We start from the raw sequence: 6376 nt of genomic DNA, 5'->3' as shown, positions 1-6376 counted from the left end.
CAGAAGAGGACGTCCGTGAAGAGTTAAACTGCGGACGTCCACGTGTCAGCTAGCCATTGGTCATAAAAACGTTATACAAATCGACTAAATTTCCAGCCATTGTGCGGGTCCTACCCACATTTTCTTCTCTAGCTATGACTAGTTCATCATCTTCTCATCAGACTCCCTCATTCTTATCAGCCTTGAACAATTTCACACCCAGTACATGAGAATTATCCCATACTTTTGCTTGATTGATTATGCATCCCCTTTACATCATTGATCGCTTAATTTACATCATTGAAGCTTTTCTGTTCTTATAGATTTTATTCATAAAGTAATCAAATTATTAAATCTCAGCATATCTAAAAAACATACCCAGAAATCAGCTTTGAAAATCCAACTATGAGTCTCCAGTTTCAAACTACCAAATATAGTTAAGAGATAAGTTTAGTGCACGTCATCCTCTCCTCTTCCTAACTCAATTTTTTTTCTTGGCTTCGCTGGAGTTGGACGGCGTCTATACGGACCACCGAATCTTCCCGCAAAAAATCAAAAACAGAGGAAAAAGAACCCCAAATCAGAAACGAGTTTCAATACGGAGAAGGAGGAGGATGAAATGGGTCGAAGAATAATACCAACTCACCTTGTTACAATGGTTGTTGAGCTCATAGGCATATTAATATTCTGGCCTTGAGTATGGGTTTTGATAATTCTGGGCTTAGGTTGATTGAATGTTATAAGGTGGAAAGTATGATAATTAAGGGAAGTGGTGAGGACTTGAGGTATGTATATTGAAAGACATACCCAAAGATGTTGCTCTCTATATTGTCCATGGCAACCCATGAAGAACATGTCGCCCAGGAAAGCACTAAAGAACTGAAGATTGGAGAAGATGAAAACGGTGGGACCCATATGTTGAGCTGCAATTAAGTTGATTTGTTAACAAGTTTTTATCGACCAATGGCTAGCTGACACATGAACGTCCGCAGTTTAACTCCCTCACGGACGTCCTCTTCTGATCTTGGCTGTATATATATATATACACACACACACACAACGTACCCTTTACAATGGAGGGTATTTTACCTTTTTTTTTTTAATTTCGTAGGGCTATACTAATTTACCTATTAGATATTAGTTTTTTAATAGTAACTTGGATGACTGAAGTAATTAAATAATAAATTCAACTACTTATGAACAAACCTAGTAACCGTTACTAACTTTAAATTAAAAACAAATACTAAAATTTTGGAACGTACTTGACGATCCAACCAAATTCTTTTAGAAAACTTATAGGAAGTGATCTACTCATATACGACCTAACAAATTGAACGGTGGAGATGTGTATTTTGTGAGTACGGGAAGTTCGTACAAATATCATACTCCCTAAGAAATAGAAACAAAAAATGGGATCCCTCATTGGTATATATATAAGTTTTCTATACCAATAAGAAAAATAACAATTACAAACATGACATGCCCACAAGAGCATCGATAGAAGAAGTCATGCTAGGTGACCCGAAAGTAATCTAAATGAAGAGTAGAAAAGAATAATCTGATATGGTTTGTTGTATTATTCTTCTATATATATATACACATATATATATATATAGATGGATACAATTGTAGTACTAATAAGCTAATATATCTCCTACACCTGTATAGAATATTTAACCTACACAAACAGAAAAATTAAATATTTACGAATATTCTACACTCCCCCTCAAGTTGGTGCATAAATATCGATCATGCCCAAGTTGTCAACCGAGTTGTCAAACATTTCCATTGACACTTCTTTCGTAAGAACATGCTAATTGGTCTTCCTTATACACAAAAAGGAAACTAATGATTTTCTTGTCACTATACCAAAAACAACGAGCATTGTCGTCTAACGAAAAATCATATATATGTCGTCTAAGGCCTGCCATCTGATAGGCTATCAGACGACAGTTTTCCACTACCATGTGAGTGTAAGTTTGAAATTTGACAAGTTGCAAGGGTTTTGAACTTTATGTCGTCTGGATAGAAGACCAATAACATTTAAATGTCGATTGAAAGAAGAAAAATGAAGGATTTGTGAAATAGATGTTGTGTGATACAACTTTATACTATATATAATTATCGAGCTACAATATCTACAACAACAAAAACTTTCACTTGTTGTGGTAAGATGAGGTTTATAATAACATTTTAATGTCGTTTGATGTTGTCGAATCTGGAAAATTATTGGACCTTATGTCATCTGAATGAATAACTAATAACAACATAAATATGCAGTCTAATTAGGCACTTATGTCGTTTGATAGTTCGTTTAACTTTACTTTTATGTTGTTGAGGAGGATGACATATGTCGTTTGTTTGTCTATTAGACTTCATATTTTTGTTGCTAATTATAAGGACTTATATTGTTTGACTATGAATTGAACTTTAAATATAACAAAACTAAGAATAAAAGAAAAAAACTAAAACTTTATTAAATGTTAATAATCCACTTCAATTGAAAAATCATTTGAAGTGTAAGAGTACTATAACATCTCAGAAATTCGGATTTCTATTTTTAAAAGGGGAAATTATTTTCGAGCTATTTTATTTCGATTTCGATTATTCTTTATATTCTTAGTAGCTTTTGAAAAATATTCAAATTTTTGGTATGTCAAAATTTATCTTTCGAGCCCATAAGATTAAACTAGAAGTCGTTACGAGTTCATAGGATTTTTCATAAGTATTTTTGGACATCGGAGCTCTTTTTAATGATTTTTGGAAGTTGGTATTATCTAAAATTTAATTAAAAATAGAAATTAAAGGGAGTTGATCTGGGCCATTGGATTTATCAAACCGCCAGATCTTGGTCGTTGATTGCATGATAAATAAAAATGTATGGATCAGTTTGGATATCGTCAGATCAAAACCCAGACCGACTGACCACGTCTCGAGCTATGACGGAGCTCAGCGCTCCCTTCCATCGTCAGGCCATCTCTCGCCGTCCCATCGATGGCCAAAGCTTCTCCTCGTCGTCCCCGACATCTCTGTTGTGTTAGATTTTATGGAGGAGCGCTGCTGAAAGAGAATCAGAGGAGAGAAGGTGACTGCCTCTCCGATCGGGTTTCCGATTCCAGCCACGGCGGCATGCATGGCTGGTGGTGGTAGCTTCGTCTTGACCTGGAGAACCTCCATGTGGCTTCAATATGTCGAGATGAGCAGTGATGAGTAAGAATCAATGTAGAGGAGTGGTTTGAGTTTTCCGGAGACGTTTGGTATCGATCAAGGTATGAAACTTGGTCCATTTGTTGAGTTCTACCTGTTTATATGCTTGAATTTGAGTTTGGTTGAGAGATGATGAAATTGGTTTTAGGCAGTGGAGGACCGCTGTGTGTGCCACTATTCACAACAACGATGGGGGTTGAAGGAATTGATTTTTCGGCTTTGTTAATGTGTTGAATTGGTGTGAGTGATTGCATATGCTTAAATTCGAAATCGGTGGAGTTTTGAAGAGAGTTTGGGTTTTGGCAGGGGATGACCACCGTGGCTGGCCGTTGTGTACGACGGCGCTGGTGGTTATTGGAATTGCTTTCTGGCTTTGGTTAGTTATTGGTTTGAATTATTGATTTGAAGTTCTTGAATTATAGAGAAGATTGGATTTGGGATGGAAGGCAAGAGCTGGTCCTTTGTTGTTTGTAGTGAAGGAAGAACAACATAGATGTTTTATGTTCTTGAGTTCACAATTGTGATGTTGGTATTAATCGTGTCATTTCAGTTCCAGAAGCTAAGGGATAAAGGAAGTTTAGTGAAAAGAACTTGGACTGGTATTTAGAGTGCAATTGAGATATGACGACATTAGCAACTAATGGTGCAGAGAAAATTGGTGGAGATATTTTTGGGTGTCCATAGTGAATTTGTAGTTGGATGGGTGTCCTTATCAATTTCAAGGACTTGATCGTATTGACTTGAAGAGATTCGCCTACTTTCTCGGAAAGAGGATTCAGTACGAGGATCGAATGCAAGTCGTAGGATTCCAGAAGCAGAAGGATAAAGATTCCAGAAAACGTGTCGCGGTGTTACTAGTTTTAATTAGCGTCAACGCTTGGATTCCAGGTAGGGTCTTTCTCAGGGAATCTTTCTTAAATTGATAATTAGATTATAATTGAAATGGGTGTTTTGTGTGGCATTGATTGGTTAATTGTTGATTGTTATTGTTTTCAATAAAGCATGTGTAATCGTTTATTTATATGAAATTGATGTTATTGCTTTTCATTAAAAGCATGTGTTAAATATTGTAATGCAAGTGTCGTTACTCATTGATAGGGCTAGGCACTTAGTACAGGAATCTCGTTCCCGTACCGGTCCTGTCCCGAAAGTTGGCGGGATGGGAAAGTTGGCTGGATGGGACGGGATAGGTTTTGAAAATGACAATCTCGTCCCGTCCCGTCCCGTTATGGTAATGTTGAAACGGGACTGGACGGGATCGTCGGGACTATCCCGAAAAATCCCATCCCGTCCCGTAATATTAAAATACCTAATTTTAATCATTTTATATTTGAGTTTTTAGGTTACATGATGTTACAATGCACTCAACCACACTCAATTTGGTCTAAAACAGTAAAACCTAAACACAAAAGAAAATTTGATCTCACTCTCAAACATAACGCCTCCACTCCCCCCACGTCGTGCACCATCAGAAAGGTGGACTGACTCAAGTAACAAGGAGTCCAACTATGAGCAATGATGGGAGAGCAAATGGAACTCGCGTTGGGGTCCTGATAACAAGGAGGCAGAAGGTTTGCGTGACAAATGGGCTGACTCAGGCAAAGATGGGAGCATGCCGGATAAAGGCTCATCTCATGTTGGAATTCACGGAAAGGATTGAGGAGGGGAGGAGGGGAAGAGGGAGGAGGGAATGGAAGGGGAAATACCTTTGGAGATCTATTCCTACCTTTTTCTTTTCCCTCCTCCTACTTTATGCCTGTTATACCCATTGAAAACTTGCATAAAGCACATCCTTTCTATCTGCCCACCTTGAGATAGTGTAGCAGTTTAAGTATTTAACTATTGCCTCATAGTAATGGTTTCTAATGAAAAAATATATAAATATCAATTTAGCATCTAAACTATGAGTGATAATCAGATATGTGGTTTCTTAAGAGAGATTTCGATGGCCCCTGTGCTTCATTCCACCGTCAGTCTGTCACTATTTAGCTTCATGCATATCCTTACATTATTCTTCTTCCCAATCTTGTAGGCTATGTTGAAGAGACTCATGACAGATGTACCATTCAGTGTTCTTTTGTCTGGAAGGTTGGACTCATCACTCGTTCCTGCTGTGGCTTCTCGCTATTTGGCTACATCAGAAGCTGCACGTCAGTGGGGATCACAGTTACATACCTTTGGAGATCTGGGGGGGAGTGGTGACTGAGAGGTGGTGGTGAGAACCGGAGTCGGTGATGTCGGCCATGGATGATCGATTAAGTTGCAGAGAAAGAGAGAAAGAGAGAGAGAGGCGCTAAAACAAGTGAGGTGGTGAGGTGAGACAGAAGAGAAGGGTGGGGATATTTTCAGTTGTTGTTTGTTTGAGGGTTAATTTTTCGGGATCCCAATCCAGATCCCGTTCGGGATCGGGACGTACAAGATAGATTTTTAAAAAGGCCTTCCCATCCCGTTCTTATTTTCGGGACGGGACGACGTTCATCAAATCCTGGCCCATCCCGTCCCGTGCCCAGCCCTACTCATTGACATCCATAACGCATTGTGAGGAATTATGAGAGGTGAGAATGGTGATTGTGGAGATTGAGAATGAGATTGATAGAACATATACATTTTGTGTAGTTGAGTTTCCTCATGGGGCATCCAAGATCTATGATTAGCCCACACGTGCACAAATAAGGGGAATGCATGGCCCATCGACAGCGGACGTCGATAAAACGATCTAATCGGGTTTTGGGTTTGGAATGCCATGAGTATAACAAGATGACTAACAAAAGAGGTACATGTGGTGAGATATTACTGATTGTTTGGTCGTATATTCAAGACATCTACACGGTATGAGACGTGTAGGTTCATATGTCTTTGATGTATGGACTAATCAGCCAGTAATTGAGTGGAGGAAGTTCATTAGATTATATGCATTGAATTGTTATTTATATAAAGTATTGTTTAATATGTGATAATTTGATTGTGTGACGTAGTTAAGTATAACTTAAAGAGGTCTAGCCCTACTGAGCATAAGCTCACCCCTATAGATTCTTGTTTAGTTATTTATATAAAGTATTGTTTAATATGTGATAACTTGATTGTGTGACGTAATTAAGTATAACTTAAGAGGTCTGGTCCTATTGAGTGTAAGCTCACCCCTATAGATTCTTGTTCAGGTACCACTACCAGAAGAAAGACTTTTAGCCGA

This window comes from Fragaria vesca, unplaced genomic scaffold (genome assembly GCF_000184155.1).
Source record: "Fragaria vesca subsp. vesca unplaced genomic scaffold, FraVesHawaii_1.0 scf0513007, whole genome shotgun sequence".
In the NCBI taxonomy this organism is placed as follows: domain Eukaryota; kingdom Viridiplantae; phylum Streptophyta; class Magnoliopsida; order Rosales; family Rosaceae; genus Fragaria; species Fragaria vesca.
Note: the sequence above shows the minus strand (reverse complement) of the source record.